Source organism: Helianthus annuus, chromosome 2 (assembly GCF_002127325.2).
Source record: "Helianthus annuus cultivar XRQ/B chromosome 2, HanXRQr2.0-SUNRISE, whole genome shotgun sequence".
NCBI classification, from domain to species: domain Eukaryota; kingdom Viridiplantae; phylum Streptophyta; class Magnoliopsida; order Asterales; family Asteraceae; genus Helianthus; species Helianthus annuus.
Genome location: NC_035434.2, coordinates 46,060,603 through 46,081,890, shown reverse-complemented (window position 1 = coordinate 46,081,890; position 21,288 = coordinate 46,060,603). Strand labels below are relative to the sequence as shown.

Below are 21,288 nucleotides of genomic sequence, written 5' to 3'. Positions count from 1 at the left end.
CATCCCGATTTCCACGTGTTTCACCGGTTGGCCCGGTGGGGGATTACCGTGACGTAGTTGGCAACAATATAGTCAAACCACACAATATATTAATGCACAACGGAAGCATAAAGATAAATATATTTAAACCATTGAATGTAATATCAAAGTATCACGATTGTTGAAATATAATCCACAGAGGATCAAAATAAAATATAAGTATTGTTCAACAGACGTAGGCATCTTAAGCTTGCGAGACTCTTTATTGATGCTAAGGAGAAATATCCAACCAATTACGCTTAGTACCTGCATTTAATCTTTTTGGGAAAATACGTCAGTTTACACTGGTAAATACGTTCAACCGACACTTTTGTAAAATGTTTAATAAAATTGATTTGAATGCACATGGCACAAACTCTTTATAACTTGGGATAATTTATAATTAAATCTTGTAAAAGTATTACATGTTTACTATGCGTTCGTTCGGTCGCCCGGGTCGTGCCGGGTTTAAGGTTAATAGACACGCCACAAAGCATAAAGCCGTGGCGGGAAAACCAACGGTTATACCTTTCATAATATAGACACATTACGGGTGTACGCCTACACCCGTGTGTCGGGGTCGTGGCCATTTCGTAAAATGATGCCAAGGATATCCGGGACATGGTCATTAAGCTCCCAAAGGCGTAAAGCCAACAAAACAAGTTTTTAAACAGGTCACATTGAAATCACCCGACTACTAATGAGTTGGGGTCAATTGCCCGACCAAGCGGTATTTTAAATACCGTAACCCAAGCCCGTATAACATAAAATAAGTTAAAAGTATTTACCTGAGCAAGTAATAATCCTTAATAAACAAATGCAAGTTTCTTTTACTGGTCTCCTATTCTGGAACGAAGGTTCAAAATAACCTATTAGAATCCTAACGGGTCTTTAATTTAGCCTTAGCTTAGACCGGTTAGTTTCAAAGGATAATTACGGTTTAATCGCGTGAAAGGCGAAAACCGGGAATGGAATGTGGTTTGGACCCAACAAGTTTGAAGACTTGTTTTATATGGGTAATATAACCACACTCTGGATTTTGAAGTAAAAATGATAAGGTTTGACCCGTTTCGGTTAGTTTATGTAAACTAGTTACATAAGCCGAACCGTGCGCGCAAAAGGCGTAACGGGTAACCGTAAGAGTCCTACACAAGTTTCCTAAGTCAATATGATTTAAAGAGGTTGTGGTATCAGTAGGATACCTTCCATAATGCCCGTAACGAGTTTAAATCCATTATATGCCCCGTAGGGGTATTTCGGTCATTTTAAAGATTATAAAAGAGGTTTCTGAGTATTACAGGAAATCTGAGTTTTCCAAATAGTTTATAAAGTCCAAAATACTATATTTATTATTTTAAATCAGTAGCAACTGGAATCGGGTCAAAAGACCATGTAGAACTCAAGTTATGTCCGAAAAGGGCATATTCGGTATTTACCGAACCGATGCCATAACCGCAGGTTATGAGCAGGTTAAAAATCATTAAAAATCTTTAAAAATCTCAAAAATATTATTTTACATCAGTGGGTAAAAGGTTTGGTGTCGAAATCTGGGTTTAGATTGGCGTTATGCTAATTGCGCCATTTAATTACTAAAGTTTCCGTAATTGCGCTATTTAGCATATCTCCTATTCTGGACCTCGGATTGACGTGAAATTTTAGGGACATGCTTCGAAATCAGTGACTAAGGTTATTGTCCTTTCACATGTCAAAATTCTCGTTTTAAATTGGAAAGGGCGTTACGGTCAACTTTTAAGCATTTAACGGAAATGTGCTAAAGACTTGGACAAACAAGAACCGGTCATAGAGGGTTATACCATCATGTAACCTGGTCCTAAAAGAGTCCTAAGGCATATCTAAATCATACCAAAACGGGTCAGAACTGAAGTCAAAGCAAAAGTCAAAGTTTTGCGACTTTCGGTTCCGAACCGGGTCAAAACAGTAAATGGTCGGATCAAACAAGCTTAGACTAGTTAATATACTTATTATCATGTTATATGAGTGTTAAAACAGGTTACACGCTATCTACATTACTGATTATGCATAAAATCGCAAAATAGCATTCTGTTGACTTTTTCTAAGCAAGTTTGACTCGACATTCGGACTAGTTAGAGTGGGCATCAGAGGGTGCCCTCTTAGGGGTTTAAAGCCCACATGATTACCAACATATAACTACCTTTGATTCGACAAACCACTGGACCATTTGTGATTTATCGTAAAGTCAATCGTTAATTACGACGGATTGACTTTTAAGCTAAACGATGCAAAAACTAGACCACGAAGGGTTAGGCATACTTACAGAAGCTTGGTGCACGACCAGAGATGATAGATGAATGCTCTTGAGCTCCAGAAGTGATCAAGAAAGCAGGTTTGAGGTGTGTTTCAAATGTGTGCACTACATTGCCTTTTATAGTGAAAAATTGTGCATAAGATCATCACAACTAAGCCTATAATTGCTCATGGGTGATCAGCAGCTGTCCCTGAGTGTTAGGGGATATGTAGGGGGCGCCCATGCTGCCATAATTGCACCCAAGGTCGGTTAAAACATCAAACAGTGAATCTGTGCATGTTTTCTGCATCTGGCACCTTGACGCGGCCCGCGTAAGAGTTCACCTAAGGCTTACGCTGGTCGCCTGAATCCCAATGTCAGGCACCGGATCTATACATGGCTCGCGGCCCGCGTGAGCTTCCTTGTTTCTCTAACGCGGGTCGCCTGAGACCTGATTTTCAAGATTTTCAAATCTTTTGCCATTATTACCCTGGCCTCTCGGTTCCAAAGGGGTAACTTTGCGTTTTGGGCCTCGATTATTTACGAATAAGGGCCTCGTGACTTTTACCCGCGCCGTTAAGTCCCCGGTTAGTTTAATTACTATCCGAAAAGCCTTAACTTTCATTGTTGACGCTAATAACCCCTCGCATACGGAATTGATCATAACTTTCTCGTTTTAAAACGGAACTTCGCGAAATCTATATCGTATATTCTAGTGAGCGTAATTTACTGTTACAAAGCCTCGGGTATGTTAAAGGGTCACTCAGAGGTATAACTTAAACATGTTGACACAATTAACCCCTGTAGTTTGTAATCTCTCACTTTCTTCCGTATTTCGTTCCGTACGATCCATGATTTACCCGTTTGAAGGTACGAGCATTATTTAGGGTTACTGCACAGTGTATTTATCCCTTGTTGACATTTTTAACCCTCGAATTTACATACTTTCAATGTTTGTCAACTTCAGTCCTTTATTCAGTATTTAATACAACGTGTAAACTCAAGACACGTGTCAATACATTATTGGACGCAAAATTTCGAGGTGTTACATCCTCACCCCATTAAAAGAAATCTCGACCTCGAGATTTATTGGAATAGATGAGGGTACTTTTCCTTCATCGTGGACTCTACCTCCCACGTGTACTCGGGAACTCTACGGGCATCCCATTTCACCTTCACAATCGGTATATACTTCCTGCGAAGTTTCTTGACCTGTCGATCCTCGATCGACACAAGTTTCTCAACGAATTTTAAGCTCTCGTCAATGTGTACATCTGTATGTGGTATAACCAGTGATTCGTCAGCGAAACACTATTAACCCCTGTAGTTTGTAATCTCTCACTTTCTTCCGCATATCGTTCCGTACGATCCATGATTTACCTGTTTGAAGGTACGAGCATTATTTAGGGTTACTGCACAGTGTATTTATCCCTTGTTGACATTTTTAACCCTCGAATTTACATACTTTCAATGTTTGTCAACTTCAGTCCTTTATTCAGTATTTAATACCACGTGTAAACTCAAGACACGTGTCAATACATTATTGGACGCAAAATTTCGAGGTGTTACATCCTCACCCCCTTAAAAGAAATCTCGACCTCGAGATTTATAGGAATAGATGAGGGTACTTTTCCTTCATCGTGGACTCTACCTCCCACGTGTACTCGGGACCTCTACGGGCATCCCATTTCACCTTCACAATCGGTATATACTTCCTGCGAAGTTTCTTGACCTGTGGATCCTCGATCGACACAAGTTTCTCAACGAATTTTAAGTTCTCGTCAATGTGTACATCTGTATGTGGTATAACCAGTGATTCGTCAGCGAAACACTTCTTCAGGTTACAGATGTGGAACACATTGTGGATACCACTGAGCTCTTCCGGTAAGTTTAATTTGTAGGCAACCGATCCGACACGTTCGATTACCTCGAAAGGTCCAATATATCTCGGGCTTAGTTTGCCTTTCTTACCGAATCGCATCACCCCCTTCCAGGGTGATACTTTAAGTAATACCTTGTCGCCTACTTCGAAATTGAAATGCTTACGCTTCAAATCTGCGTAGCTCTTCTGCCTGTCTCTAGCAGCTTTCAATCGATCGCGAATTTGGACAATCTTGTCCGTTGTTTCAAAAATTATATCAGGTCCTGTCATTTGGACAACTCCTACTTCTGCCCAACAAACGGGCGTTCTGCATTTTCTACCATATAAAGCTTCAAAAGGTGCAGCTTTAATGCTTGTGTGGTAGCTATTGTTATAGGAGAATTCGACCAATGGTAGGTGGTTATCCCAACTGCCACCTAGGTCGATTGCACATGCTCGAAGCATGTCTTCTAACGTTTGGATCGTACGCTCACTCTGTCCATCTGTCTGAGGGTGGTAAGCTGTACTGAAATTCAAACGTGAACCCAAAGATTGTTGGAAGCTTCTCCAGAAGTGTGATGTGTATCTGGTATCTCTATCAGAGATGATAGACACAGGCACTCCATGAAGGGCTACAATCTTGTCTACAAACAACTGGGCTAATATATCGGAGCTATGAGTCTCCTTTGTGGGTAGGAAATGTGCTGACTTGGTCAGCCTATCGACTATTACCCATATTGTATCGTTTCCTTTCTTTGTCTTTGGTAACTTGGTGATAAAATCCATTGTTACCATTTCCCACTTCCATTCGGGAAGTTCAGGCTGTTGTAGCAAGCCTGACGGCTTTTGATGTTCAGCACTTTGCTACATGGGTGGCTATAGACTTCTTCAAGCCTATCCACCAGAAATTTGCCTTTAAGTCCTGGTACATTTTATCAGCACCAGGATGAACGGAATATTGGGAACTATGGGCTTCCTGAAGAATAACGTCACAAAGACCTCCATAAACAGGAACCCATATCCTTCCATTCAATCTCAAAATTCCGTCTTTGCCATAGGACAACTGCTCCTCAGTTACCCCTAGCTTCTCGTTTGGATAGTTAGCTTCTAACACAGCTTCTTTCTGTGCAGCTAACAATCGCTCATTCAGACTGTTCTTGATTTCAATGCTCTTGGCATTGATCCTTATTGGCTTTACTCTTTCTTTTCTGCTCAAGGCATCTGCGACTACATTGGCCTTTCCTGGATGGTATCTTATTTCACAGTCATAGTCGTTCAGAGTTTCCATCCAACGTCGCTGCCTCATATTCAGGTCTTTCTGATTGAATAGATGCTGAAGGCTTTTGTGATCAGAATAGATCACAAATTTAATGCCATAAAGGTAATGCCTCCAAAGTTTTAGTGCAAATACAACGGCACCCAACTCCAAGTCATGGGTGGTGTAGTTCTTTTCATGCACTTTCAATTGTCGCGAAGCATAGGCAATCACCTTGCCCCTCTGCATAAGCACACAACCCATACCGGTGTGCGATGCATCACAATATACGACAAATTCTTCCATTCCGTCTGGCAATGTCAACACTGGAGCATTGCTCAGCTTTTGTTTGAGGATATCAAAAGCTTCTTGCTGCTTAGGGCCCCAATTAAACTTTATCTTCTTTCTAGTTAAAGAAGTTAGGGGTGCAGCAATTCTTGAGAAGTTTTCGATGAAGCGTCTGTAGTATCCTGCTAGACCTAGGAAGCTGCGAATCTCCGTAGGTGTCTTCGGCTCCTGCCAGTATATGACGGCTTCAACTTTAGCGGGATCTACTTGGATACCACGCTCGTTGACTACATGTCCAAGGAACTGGACTTCTCGTAGCCAAAAGTAACATTTAGAGAACTTGGCATAAAGCTTTTCTTGATGAAGCAGTTTAAGGATACATCGAAGATGCTTTTCGTGGTCAGCTTGACTTTTCGAGTAGATAAGGATGTCATCGATGAAGACAATGACAAATTTATCCAAATAAGGTTTACATACGCGATTCATGAGATCCATGAATGCGGCAGGTGCATTGGTGAGCCCAAAAGGCATCGCTAGGAACTCGAAATGACCATATCGAGTCCGAAATGCAGTTTTATACGCGTCTTCGTCCTTGACCTTCAATTGATGGTACCCTGACCTTAGGTCAATCTTGGAAAAGTAGCTCGCACCTTGCAACTGATCGAACAGATCGTCGATCCTGGGCAAAGGATACCTATTCTTGATCGTCACTTTGTTCAGCTCACGGTAATCGATGCATAGACGCATCGAACCATCTTTCTTCTTGACGAACAGGATCGGTGCTCCCCAAGGAGATGAACTTGGTCTAACAAAACCCTTGGCTAGCAGATCATCTAGCTGCGTCCTCAATTCCTTCATTTCCGTGGGTGCCAACCTATAAGGCCCTCTCGCGATAGGTGCGGCTCCTGGAATGATGTCGATACTGAATTCCACTTGTCTGTCTGGTGGCAAACCAGGCAGTTCTTCTGGGAAAACTTCAGGATAGTTGGAGATGACTGGGATGTCTTCAATTCTGGGTTTCTCCTCACCGATGATTACCTGTGCCATATAAATGACACATCCTTTCTTCAAACATCTGGATGCCTTTAGCATAGATACATGTGCAGGCAATCCATGTCGAGTATCTCCTTGGATGGTAAGTGGTTCTCCAGACGGAGTCTTGATTACCACTTGTTTCTGGTTGCACATGATTTGGGCTTGGTTATGCGATAACCAATCCATACCCAACACTACGTCGAAACCAGCGAGTTTAAAGGGTAACAGGGATAAAGGAAATGAGTGATTCCTAATGGATATAACACATCCATCTAAAACAGTTGAGACTGTTCCCATAGTACCATCAGCTAGTTCTACTTCGTATTTTACATTCAAGGTTTTAACAAGCAATTTTAATAACTCGCAGAACTTATCATCCACAAAGGATTTATCTGCTCCAGAATCAAATAAGACTCTTGCGAAAACATCATTGATAAGGAACGTACCGGTTATGACATTGTCGTTCTGAATGGCCTCTTTAACATCCATCTGAAAGACTCTCGCATTGGTCGTCTTTCCATCTTCAGCCCTTTTTACTATCTTTGGGCAGTTCGTCTTGATATGCCCCTTCTCGTTGCAACTATAACAAGTTGCATCCTTGAGTTTCTTGCACTCAAGAGTCCTATGCTCCGAGGACTTGCATATCCCACATGGCTTCGGTGGGGATTTCTTTTCAAACCTGCATCTTCCAAAGTGGTGCGTCTGACAAACCTTGCACAAGGGCTTGTCGCCCGACTGTCGGTCATTTCTCTTGTTCTCTGACCCCCTCTTGTGGTCACGATTTCCCCGGTGCTTCTTGTTGGATTTACACGAATCATCATCTTCACGCTTCCTCTTCTCACTGTCGGCATTCCTCAACGACCTCTGCCTCACTGCATCAAGCGTGAGAGACAGAGATATATCTGCCACGGATCTGAAGGTAGCAGGCCTGGAAGCCTTTACGCTAGCCTTTATTTCTGGGGCCAAACCCCCAATGAAGTGCGCAATCCGTTTGGGTTCCGGTGTTACAAGATACGGAACCAATCTCGACAGAGTGTTGAAAGTCGTGAGGTATGCCTGGCAATCCAGGTTCTTCATAACCAACGATAAGAATTCAGACTCTATCTTCTTAACCTCGTGCTGAGGGCAGTAATTTTCCTTGATGAGAGCCATGAATTCCTCCCATGTCATGCTATACAAAACAGCCTTCCCAGAGGCTTGAACCAGAGATCTCCACTATGCTAGGGCTTCACCCTTGAACGACTGTGAAACAAACTTCACCAAGTCTCTCTCAGCACAACCACTGATGTCCACAACAGTGTCCATCTCGTCTAACCAAGTCATACAATCCACCGCGCCCTTTTCCCCAGTAAAATCTCGGGGTTTGCATGAAACGAAATACTTATACGTACAACCCCTGGCGCGAGGTGTATCATCGACCACTTTCTTCTTAGGGTGGATGCTATTCTCATTGGATGAGTGTCTATCGTCGTCCTTCTTTGGCTTAGACGGAGTTGAAGGCGGTTTGCTGTGAGATTTAGAGTGGGTTTTTGGCTTTGAGTGTGGTGTAGATAGGGTTCTGCTTCGGGACTCGGAGTATTCCTCTTACTGCCGATCCAAGGCTGCCTTAACAGCATTGTCTACCAAAGCTTTTAGTTCAGCGCCCGTTAAATGAATCTGAGCGTTATCATTGTCATCCTCCTTCGAATGACTATTAACTCCACTGGGTTCAGCCATTGTAACTCGAATCTGCTACAGAAGATAATGATAAAGTTTTATTTAGGAGTTTATTATGGAATTGTCTTTTATGGCAATTCATTAACCATGGTAAACATAGACCATATTGGGTTAATTTGTTACTCACTGTTATTTAGGATTTGAATATATCTTATCCTATTTATAAATAATATAGTTAGTGGCACGAAAGCCTAGTCACAGGGACGTTTTTATAAGCCGGGATTACAGAGAATCAAGGCATGAAGGTTTGAACCGTAGTCCTTTTACCTTTTTCTGACAGGGAGTCATAGACTACAACTGCCTTTTGTCTTACATGACAATAAGTATGGCCCGTAGGCTCTTCATCACTAATGGATGTTTTAAATAAACGATCATCTTTATTGACGATTTAACCCATGATTTACCAATCACTAATTTGGATTTTGGAATCCCTTAATGGATTCGTATATAAGAATGACGCGTGTGATTTTAACGAATCACATCTGCCAAGGATGTTAACATGTTTAAAGAGGTTAACTGGAATCTAAATCTTTTAATTAAGTCTTACCATCTTGGCCGGGTCTTATAATGACACCAGGCTAGGTTTCACTATTAAGATTCTTTATTTAGGCAGATTAATTTAAAAGGAATGATCTTTGTTTCATTGTATATAATAACAAAATGAAATTTATAACATATATTCCATTAATCATAATAATGGTTACACACTGCCCTAAACGGGACTTTTAAATAAATAAATACCTACGCAGAGGTTTACAGAAACAAGTCCACGCAGGGACCAAATACATAGATAGATGTCCGCACAGGGACTAAAATGCAATTGTCCACGCAGGGACTAAACACGATAAATGTCCTCGCAGGGACTAAAATACTTAAGGCAAATGTCCTCGCAGGGACTTGATTGCAATAGTAAATACTATAGTACATAAAGAGACTAATGATCTCGTTTCTTCCTCCCTTTTAGTAGGTTTGCTAGGCCTTTAAGGAATCCACGATTACTTTTACGTTCTTGCTCAAAGTCTCGTTCCACTCGGTTTAGACGGTGGAGGATTTCTTCTTGCTCTGGCGGAGAAAAACGTGGCTGCTGCGACGGTTGTTGTATCGGAGGTCTAGGAGGTACTGGATACCCATGAGCTGAGTAATCTGTTCCCCAAAGGTTTCCATAAGCTCTGTCGGGATGGAGGGCATTGTAATTAGCTGCTACCACGTATGGGTCGGCATCGTAATTATAGTTGTAGTGCGTGTGAGTCGGCTGCTCAAACGGGTTGTACGCGGTGGAACCGGCGTACGCCGGTATAGGGTTATCATACCCAAATGGTGGCGGAGGTGGCGCAACTGGTGCAGAATTCACCTCTGCAGGGTGACCAGAAGGTTCCCCTAACTGTAGTTCTTCAGGTACTGGCAGAAAGTGACTTGTACTCGAGTGGCGAGGGGTGCTAAAGTGGAATTCCCCTCCTCGGGTAGACATCCGCGCGCCTGATCTCCTACGCCTTGGCTGATCAGGAGGTGCTTGCTGAACTAGTGGCGGGGGAGGCGGTGGCGTAACTGCCACGAAACGCGAATCCTCGGAAGGATCCTGTTGCTACTGATGTGTGTAAAATGCAACATATAAATTACATCAAATGAGGCATAAAACTAACCCTTTTTAAGTACTAATGTTGGAAAAAGAGTGTTTTTGTCTTCCTTTTGTATTTTCAGGATGAAATGAGCTCAAATACACAAAAGAAGCAAAAAGACAGCTAATTCTAGCATAAATACAAGAAAAGGAACAAAAGTAGATTGCCCGAACCATCAACGGCATCCTCCCAAGCAAAGAAGAGAAAACAGAAGACTGAACATGCCCCGTGCTCAGCCAGCATGGGGCCGTGCCCAAGAAGCAGCAGAAAAGACAAACCTGTAGAAGCTTCTATTGCCCACCACGGGGCCGTGTCCAGTGAGCACGGGGGCGTGGCGAAAGTACAGCAGGCGCATTAATTGTAATTGCGAATTACAATTAATGAAGAGAGAGAGTGTCAGACGGGCACGGGGGCGTGTCCAGCGGACACGGGGCCGTGCCCAGCCTTCTGTTCAACCTATAAATAGGAGTGCTTGGTTTCATTCCAACTCATCCCTTGGCACACCACCTCTCTCACACTTCATCCACCACCCACCACCACCATAACACCATCATCCACCACCATCATCCATTGTCCACCGTAGAGTGTGTGAGTCGTCTCGGGATCCAAGATTGATAGTAAGAGTTCTTGACAATCAAAGCCATGTTTGCCTAAGTCTCTTACATCACTTGGTGAAGACAAGTGTTTAGTATAATACTTTTTATTTTTAATCTTTTGCACTTTTTATTTGGTTTTGTATTAATGACTTTAATAACTAGTTACTTATGTTGAAGGTGATCTTTCCTTATCGTTTGTCCGTGGTGTCTTGGCATTATTTTACTGTCTATATAAAATAAAAGATTTTCACCATTCATATCTCCACGGTCTATATGGAGGTATGTTGGCTACCTGGTCGGGGGTTAAGGGAACGGTTTGGTAAGGGTCTTGCCCTTGTTCAGCGTTTAGAGGTCCTGCAAGGGACCTGGGTCAAATTTAGTAGGATCTCCTTCAATGCCCATAGGTATTGGATGGCGGGGATCCAAACTCTTTGACCCCCTCATAAGTTAACTACTATTAATACTATAACCCGGCTATTTAGGACTGTATCCCTGCTGACTCAGACTACTTAGCCGAGGGTAACGTCACCGCCAAAAGCGGGGCCTACCATAATTTGCATTAATAACTTAATTCATTATCTTCCAATAATCCAACCCTTTAGGATTGTATCCTTGCTGACTCAAACTACTGGGTTGAGGGTAACGTCGCCTCCAAAAGAGGGGCCTACTACAATAACTAAGATAATCTCTTAAACAAGTGCAAAAGTGCGAAAATAATCAAAGGTTATACTAATACACGAGTCGGATCCAAGTGATTCATCTTGTCTATCTGTTTTTATTTTATTTTTATTTTTCAGCATTTAGTTAGTTTTTATTTTTCTAGTTTAAAAACCTTTTCTAACCTTTTTGATTTGATTAGACGTTGAGGATAAACCGGTACTAAAAGCTATTGTGTCCTTGGATGACCTCGGTATCTTACCAACACTATACTACGTCCACGATGGGTGCACTTGCCCATATGTGTGTTTAGTGTTAGTAAATATCGTGTTTTATAAATTTAAAACTTGGCTAAAAGTGTAAAAAGGGCTTAAAAATATACATAAAAAATATATCACACTTCACGCACATCAAGTTTTTGGCGCCGCTGCCGGGGACACAAGGATTTTAAGAAAGTTAGGAATCAACGGCCTAATCATATTTTTATTTTTCTTTTTTATTTTTTAGGATTTTTTTAGATTTTCAGCTTCTGCAGAGCTCAGCACGGGCCGTGCCTGGTCGGACACGGGCCGTGCCCAACATCGTTACTGGCAGTTTTTAGTTTTCCAAGTTACAGAAGGCTGACCACGGGGCCGTGTCGGTGCAACACGGGGTCGTGTCCAACTTTCCAGTAACTGGGATCTGGAAAACAATCACTGTAACTCCGACCACGGGCCGTGTTCGCTGAACACGGGGCCGTGGTGAACCTTCTGACCAGCATTCTATTCTGTTTTTATTGCAGGACTTGGAACCAGACGCCAATCCTACCTAGTGTATGAGCTCCAGTTCTAATAAGGACATAAAAGAACCTCTAGAAGATCCCGAACGCTTTCTCAGAAAAAGATTAAAAGCTAAAAACCAAGAGAAAGTTTCGGGTGATCCACCTCCAATGGCGGACCAACGTACCCTCATGGATTATCTACGACCCACTGTAGGTAACCTAGGCGCCGCTATCAATGCTCCGAATGTTGAAGCTAATAACTTCGAACTTCGGCCGCATTTGATACAAATGCTCCAAAACTCATCAACCTTTCATGGGCTTGCGGACGAGGATCCCCATCTACATATTACTAATTTCTTAGAAATATGTGATACCTTTCGGATCAATGGAGCATCAAATGACGCCATCCGCCTCCGAATGTTTCCTTTCTCACTAAAAGACCGAGCGAAAGCTTGGCTCAACGCCCTCCCAGCTGGATCGGTAAACACCTGGGATGAACTAGCCCAAAAATTTCTATATAAGTATTTCCCTCCCGCTAAAACGGCTAAATTAATGACTGAAATTAATACATATTCACAAGAGGACGGGGAATCCTTATATGAAACTTGGGAAAGGTTCAAGGAACTATTACGCAAGTGTCTACATCATGGCCTTGCGATATGGCAACAAGTATCCACTTTCTATAATGGACTGTTGCCACACACAAGGCAGACACTTGATTCTAGCTCCGGGGGACTTTTAGGTAATCGCCGCCCGCATGAAATATATAACCAAATTGAGGAAATTGCTCAAACCAATTTTCAATGGCACACCCCCCGAGGCAATAAATCCATTGCCCCGGGCACCCATAAGGTTGATGAAAGCACTTCTTTACAAGCCAAAAATCGAGGCCCTTTCTTCAAAAATAAAAAAATTAGAAATGACAAAAACAGTCTCGGTTATGGCTTGTGAAGGGTGTGGTGGGCCACATGAAAATTGGAGTTGTATGAAAGAAACGGACAATTAACAAGAATCGGTAAGCTACATTGATAATTGACCTAGGCCGTCGGGTCCTCCAACGGGCACCTACAACCAAGGATGGCGAAACCACCCAAACCTTGGTTGGAGAGAACCCGACAATAGTAGTAACCAACAAACCCAACGAACAAACTTTCAACAACCAAGAAATGAGTCACAAAATTTCACTCAATAACAAAGTGGACGAGAAAGGCTTGAAGATACTGTATCTCACCTCATCTCCGACACTGAAAAGAAAAACTCGGAAAGATTTCTACAATTAGAATCAAATTTTAGAAATCAACAAGCTAGTATTCAAAACATAGAAAAACAATTAAATCAAATAGCTCAAAATTTTGCCGAGAGACCACAAGGCGCATTACCTAGCAATACCGAAACAAACCCAAAAGCGCAAGTTCATCTCATCACGCTACGAAACCGCACCATAGGGCCTGCAGAAGCGCCACCAATGACAGAAGAAACGATACCCCCGCCTCTGCAGGAGAAGAACTCCCCTCCGTCACCAGAACCTACCAAGGCTCCTCGAGTCCCGTACCCCGGTAGGTTAATTCGTCAAAAGACCAATGAGCAATTCGCAAAGTTCGAAAGTCTATTAAAACAAATGCATGTCAATATTCCTTTTATTGATGTCCTAACCCAAATGCCCAAGTACTCTAAATTCATGAGGGACTTCCTCACTCATAAAAAGAAAATTGAAACTTTGCAATTAGTTAACTTAGGCGAAGAATGCTCTGCCCTCGTACTTAATAAACTTCCCCAAAAGAAAATCGATCCCGGAAGCTTCACGATTCCCTGCTCAATCGGGGAGTCCCCCGTTCGTAATGCACTAGCCGACCTTGGGGCTAACATTAACCTCATGCCCTCATCAATGTTTAAAAGGCTCGGCCTAGGAACAACGAGTCCTGCAAAAATGAGCATACAACTTGCTGACCGATCCGTCAAATTCCCGCAAGGTGTCATCGAAAATGTCTTGGTAAAGGTAAGCAAATTCGTCTATCCAACCGACTTTGTCATACTCGATATGGAGGAAGACACCGAGGTCCCCCTCATACTAGGGAGACCATTCCTTGCCACCGCACAAGCGGTGGTAGATATGAATGACGGAACACTCACCTTGAGGTACGGGGATGATGAAGTAAAATTCGGAGTTGGGAAGAGAATAGAAGACGACGACCCGGTCAACTACATGAAGGTTATTGATTCAAGTCTGGATGCTGCTCTCCGACGGTGTAACATGGGACGCCAAGCATCCCACTCAGAAAATATATAACCTCATCTTGGGTCTAGCCAAGGACCCTTATAAACGTGGCGCACCACGGAGGCATTCCGCGGAACTATCCTTAGTTTAGTTTAATCTTTTAGTTTTAATTTGCAGGAATAAAACACACTCGCAGTGGTAAAGGATGAAAATGGGAACGAGAAAAATGGCCCCATGCACAAGAACGAGGCAACCCGACACAAATCTCCATTACAGAAGGCTCAACACGGGCCGTGCCCAACCAACACGGCCCCGTGCTGAACCACCTGCAGAAAAATGCCCAGTTCAGGTAACTGGACACGGGCCGTGTTCACCAGACACGCCCCCGTGTCCAGGCTTCTGTCTCATTTCTTTAATTTCTGTTACTGGCACCTGAACACGGGGCCGTGTCCGGTCCCCACGGGGCCGTGTCCAGACTGCCAGTAACATAAATCTTTGCTTTTTAACACTACATTACACATCCAATCAACCTAAAAATTTATTTTTGGAACACATTGAGGACAATGTGTAATTTAAGTGTGGGGTGGAAGCTAACACCTTGAAATTTTGCAAGTCCTAACAACAAGCCTTACACAAAACTCTATTGGAACGGCTAAACACCCCAAATTTTTTTTCAAAATTTTTCATTTTTTTTACATGTCTAAAGTTTAAGTTAGGAATCCTAAGATTAATAAGGTTATATTTTTACAAATTTTACAACCAAGAGCGTCGTGATAACAAGAACCAACATAAGAAAATTATGAAATGGCATAACAAGTCTAGTTAAAATTTGATTATATATACTTGATCACATTAAAAAAAAAAAAAAAAAAAAAAAACCCATTCCCACAAAAGTGAGTTTTGAGCCTTTATTGAGCATACAAATTTACATCCTTAGACTAAATGCTCATTTTTCGTTTCTTGTGTGAATAGCCGCTTGGTTCTTACAACTCTAGAACTTGCCACGACAATTCATTCCCGGTCCTTACCAACTTAAACTCAAGTAAGTAAATGATGGAGGCATTAGGACTAACCATTTTTCTTTCCACACCATTATTTTTCATTTTTTTACCACCTACCCAAAATCCCCCTAGTTAACCCCTTTGAGCCTAAACCTTTCATTTCTTTACCCTTTTTCACCCACCAAAAACCCTTTTTATTTTTCACCCTTTATTTTAGTAACAAGCTCGGTTTTTCGTAAACTCGTTCTTTTTCGTGTGACAAAAAAAAAATTGATGAAGTTGAAAAAACAAACAAAGTTATGCAAACAAAAGCTTGTTTGCAGAAATACTTCAAAGAAAAAAGTCACCAAAAACAAAGTGTTTTACGAAAACCGATGCTTTTTACGCTTTTCGCCCTTTTACTAACCACTAACCTAACCACCCACCTTTAGCCCAAGCCTAACCCTTCACCCAAAAAGTCCTCTTGATATCTACAAAGGTATAAAGTTAAAAAGGAGGAGGATTGATTGTTTGGCAAGCTTATGGTAGGAATAAGTTCCATGCCGCTCTCGAGTGATTCACTAAAAATACACCTTCGGCCGAGTGTTGAAGTGATCCCCTGTGAGGTATGTGAACTTGTATATAAATGAAATTTTAAAAAAGACATGTTATGCCCTAATAAGTAATTTATCTTATGAAACGTTCTAAATAAATCATAACGAATAGGATTGTAAATAAATAAAAATAAAACCCAAAAAAATCTTGGATTCCCGACACTCTATGACAAGCCAAAAACCTTCTCTTCTACCCATTCCATTTGAGAGTGTAAGCCACATTTAAAGAGTTTTGCATGAGGACAAGCAAAAGTTCAAGTGTGGGGGTATTTGATGTGTGTAAAATGCAACATATAAATTACATCAAATGAGGCATAAAACTAACCCTTTTTAAGTACTAATGTTGGAAAAAGAGTGTTTTTGTCTTCCTTTTGTATTTTCAGGATGAAATGAGCTCAAATACACAAAAGAAGCAAAAAGACAGCTAATTCTAGCATAAATACAAGAAAAAGAACAAAAGTAGATTGCCCGAACCATCAACGGCATCCTCCCAAGCAAAGAAGAGAAAACAGAAGACTGAACACGCCCCGTGCTCAGCCAGCACGGGGCCGTGCCCAAGAAGCAGCAGAAAAGACAAACCTGTAGAAGCTTCTATTGCCCACCACGGGGCCGTGTCCAGTGAGCACGGGGGCGTGACGAAAGTACAGCAGGCGCATTAATTGTAATTGCGAATTACAATTAATGAAGAGAGAGAGAGTGTCAGACCGGCACGGGGGCGTGTCCAGCGGACACGGGGCCGTGCCCAGCCTTCTGTTCAGCCTATAAATAGGAGTGCTTGGTTTCATTCCAACTCATCCCTTGGCACACCACCTCTCTCACACTTCATCCACCACCCACCACCACCATAACACCATCATCCACCACCATCATCCATTGTCCACCGTAGAGTGTGTGAGTCGTCTCGGGATCCAAGATTGATAGTAAGAGTTCTTGACAATCAAAGCCATGTTTGCCTAAGTCTCTTACATCACTTGGTGAAGACAAGTGTTTAGTATAATACTTTTTATTTTTTAATCTTTTGCACTTTTTATTTGGTTTTGTATTAATGACTTTAATAACTAGTTACTTATGTTGAAGGTGATCTTTCCTTATCGTTTGTCCGTGGTGTCTTGGCATTATTTTACTGTCTATATAAAATAAAAGATTTTCACCATTCATATCTCCACGGTCTATATGGAGGTATGTTGGCTGCCTGGTCGGGGGTTAAGGGAACGGTTTGGTAAGGGTCTTGCCCTTGTTCAGCGTTTAGAGGTCCTGCAAGGGACCTGGGTCAAATTTAGTAGGATCTCCTTCAATGCCCATAGGTATTGGATGGCGAGGATCCAAACTCTTTGACCCCCTCATAAGTTAACTACTATTAATACTATAACCCGGCTATTTAGGACTGTATCCCTGCTGACTCAGACTACTTAGCCGAGGGTAACGTCACCGCCAAAAGCGGGGCCTACCATAATTTGCATTAATAACTTAATTCATTATCTTCCAATAATCCAACCCTTTAGGATTGTATCCTTGCTGACTCAAACTACTGGGTTGAGGGTAACGTCGCCTCCAAAAGAGGGGCCTACTACAATAACTAAGATAATCTCTTAAACAAGTGCAAAAGTGCGAAAATAATCAAAGGTTATACTAATACACGAGTCGGATCCAAGTGATTCATCTTGTCTATCTGTTTTTATTTTATTTTTATTTTTCAGCATTTAGTTAGTTTTTATTTTTCTAGTTTAAAAACCTTTTCTAACCTTTTTGATTTGATTAGACGTTGAGGATAAACCGGTACTAAAAGCTCTTGTGTCCTTGGACGACCTCGGTATCTTACCAACACTATACTACGTCCACGATGGGTGCACTTGCCCATATGTGTGTTTAGTGTTAGTAAATATCGTGTTTTATAAATTTAAAACTTGGCTAAAAGTGTAAAAAGGGCTTAAAAATATACATCAAAAATATATCACACTTCACACATCACTGCTGTTGCTCATGAGGTGAGAAGTGATGAGAAGGTGTGAAGTACCAATCACACGGGTTAAACCTCACCTGGTAACTGTCGGGACCTTGATAGAGTGTTCCATGGAAGGATGACCCATCAGAGATCTCGATAGGATGGTTGGGAGTACCTCTTGCAGGTTCTATGGGATCCGTGTCTTCATCCATATCTACCGCATTATCTTCGGAGAAATGGTCTTCAGGTCCTAAAGGGTTATAACCTATTGGTTCTTGGACATAATCAGCCGGGTTAAATTGGCCTTGAAAGAAAGGAGTAGGATCGCCATAGAAACGGTGCGATGCAGATCGCTTGAGAGGTATAAACGAAGGTTGAGGGTTACTGGGATCGTTCTCCGAATTTGGTCCAAAAGAGTGACGGCATGAAGGTGTCGAACTGTGCGAGGTAGAATGTCTTGCAGGCTCAAAGAGGTTCCTCCTACGCCTCTGTGGTTCCTCACTCCTTGTACTGGAAGGAGCTCGCATGTTCGAAGGTCCGGCCTCGTGATCATTATGAGTAGTGATCGGCCCTTTGCCTCTTCCTCCTCTTCTGATTGTTGGTGGCATATTTCCTGCTTAATAAGTCTTTAAATTACAATAAACGATAAAAGACAAACTGGAATAACAAATTTCGAATTTGTCCTATGTTCTTGTCTAGACTCAAGTATGTGCAATTGTGTCATTGAGATTAAACACATAAGGATAGTGTTTAATTCACTCAACGTTGGCTCTGATACCAACCTGTCACACCCCGATTTCCACGTGTTTCACCGGTGGGCCCGGTGGGGGATTACCTTGACGTAGTTGGCAACAATATAGTCAAACCACACAATATATAAATGCACAGCGGAAGCATAAAGATAAATATATTTCAACCATTGAATCTAATATCAAAGTATCACGATTGTTGAAATATAATCCACAGAGGATCAAAATAAAATATAAGTATTGTTCAACAGACGTAGGCATCTTAAGCTTGCGAGACTCTTTATTGATGCTAAGGAGAAATATCCAGCCAATTACGCTTAGTACCTGCATTTAATCTTTTTGGGAAAATACGTCAGTTTACACTGGTAAATACGTTCAACCGACACTTTTGTAAAATGTTTAATAAAATTGATTTGAATGCACATGGCACAAACTCTTTATAACTTGGGATAATCTATAATTAAATCTTGTAAAAGTATTACATGTTTACTATGCGTTCGGTCGCCCGGGTCGTGCCGGGTTTAAGGTTAATAGACACGCCACAAAGCATAAAGCCGTGGCGGGAAAACCAACGGTTATACCTTTCATAATATAGACACATTATGGGTGTACGCCTACACCCGTGTGTCGGGGTCGTGGCCATTTCGTAAAATGATGCCAAGGATATCCGGGACATGGTCATTAAGCTCCCAAAGGCGTAAAGCCAACAAAACAAGTTTTTAAATGGGTCACATTGAAATCACCCGACTACTAATGAGTTGGGGTCAATTGCCCGACCAAGCGGTATTTTAAATACCGTAACCCAAGCCCGTATAACGGAAAATAAGTTAAAGTATTTACCTGAGCAAGTAATAATCCTTAATAAACAAATGCAAGTTTCTTTTACTGGTCTCCTATTCTGGAACGAAGGTTCAAAATAACCTATTAGAATCCTAACGGGTCTTTAATTTAGCCTAAGCTTAGACCGGTCAGTTTCAAAGGATAATTACAGTTTAATCGCGTGAAAGGCGAAAACCAGGAATGGATTGTGGTTTGGACCCAACAAGTTTGAAGACTTGTTTTATATGGGTAATATAACCACACTCTGGATTTTGAAGTAAAAATGATAAGGTTTGACCCGTTTCGGTTAGTTTATGTAAACTAGTTACATAAGCCGAACCGTGCGCGCAAAAGGCGTAACGGGTAACCGTAAGAGTCCTACACAAGTTTCCTAAGTCAATATGCTTTAAAGAGGTTTTGGTATCAGTAGGATACCTTTCATAATGCCCGTAACGAGTTTAAATCCATTATATGCCCCGTAGGGGTATTTCGGTCATTTTAAAGATTATAAAAGAGGTTTCTGAGTTCTACAGGAAATCTGAGTTTTCCGAACAGTTTATAAAGTCCAAAATACTATATTATTATTTAAAATCAGTAGCAACTGGAATCGGGTCAAAAGACCATGTAGAACTAAAGTTATGTCCGAAAAGGGCATATTCGGTATTTACTGAACCGATGCCATAACCGCAGGTTATGAGCAGGTTAAAAATCATTAAAAATCTATAAAAATCTCAAAATATTATTTTACATCAGTGGGTAAAAGGTTTGGTGTCGAAATCTGGGTTTAGATAGGCGTTATGCTAATTGCGCCATTTAATTACTAAAGTTTCCGTAATTGCGCTATTTAGCATATCTCCTATTCTGGACCTCGGATTGACGTGAAATTTTAGGGACATGCTTAGAAATCAGTGACTAAGGTTATTGTCCTTTCACATGTCAAAATTCTCGTTTTAAATTGGAAAGGGCGTGACGGTCAACTTTTAAGCATTTAACGGAAATGTGCTAAAGACTTGGACAAACAACGAACCGGTCACAGAGGGTTATACCATCATGTAACCTGGTCCTAAAAGAGTCCTAAGGCATATCTAAATCATACCAAAACGGGTCAGAACTGAAGTCAAAGCAAAAGTCAGAGTTTTGCGACTTTCGGTTCCGAACCGGGTCAAAACAGTAAATGGTCGGATCAAACAAGCTTAGACTAGTTAATATACTTATTATCATGTTATATGAGTGTTAAAACAGGTTACACGCTATCTACATTACTAATTATGCATAAAATCTCAAAATAGCATTCTGTTGACTTTTTCTAAGCATGTTTGACTCGACATTCGGACTAGTTAGAGTGGGAATCAGAGGGTTCCCTCTTAGGGGTTTAAAGCCCACATCATTACCAACATATAACTACCTTTGATTCGACAAACCACTGGGCCATTTGTGATTTATCGTAAAGTCAATCATTAATTACGACGGATTGACTTTTAAGCTAAACTATGCAAAAACTAGACCACGAAGGGTTAGGCATACTTACAGAAGCTTGGTGCACGACCAGAGATGATAGATGAATGCTCTTGAGCTCCAGAAGTGATCAAGAAAGCAGGTTTGAGGTGTGTTTCAAATGTGTGCACTACATTGCCTTTCATAGTGAAAAATTGTGCATAAGATCATCACAACTAAGCCTATAATTGCTCATGGATGATCAGCAGCTGTCCTTGAGTGCTAGGGGACATGTAGGGGGCGCCCATGCTGCCATAATTGCACCCAAGGTCGGTTAAAACATCAAACAGTGGATCTGTGCATGTTTTCTGCATCTGGCACCTTGACACGGCCCGCGTAAGAGTTCACCTAAGGCTTACGCCGGTCGCCTGAATCCCAATGTCAGGCACCGGATCTATACATGGCTC

The 21,288-nt window shown here is 41.6% G+C and overlaps 1 non-coding gene across 1 annotated transcript; it reads right to left on the bottom strand.

The window, feature by feature from the left end:
* Positions 1-12,614: 12,614 nt before the first annotated feature.
* On the bottom strand, positions 12,615-12,721 carry LOC118489911. The gene has a single exon (XR_004887923.1). It is a non-coding gene; the product is annotated as a small nucleolar RNA R71 (small nucleolar RNA).
* Between the last annotated feature and the right edge of the window lie 8,567 nt (positions 12,722-21,288).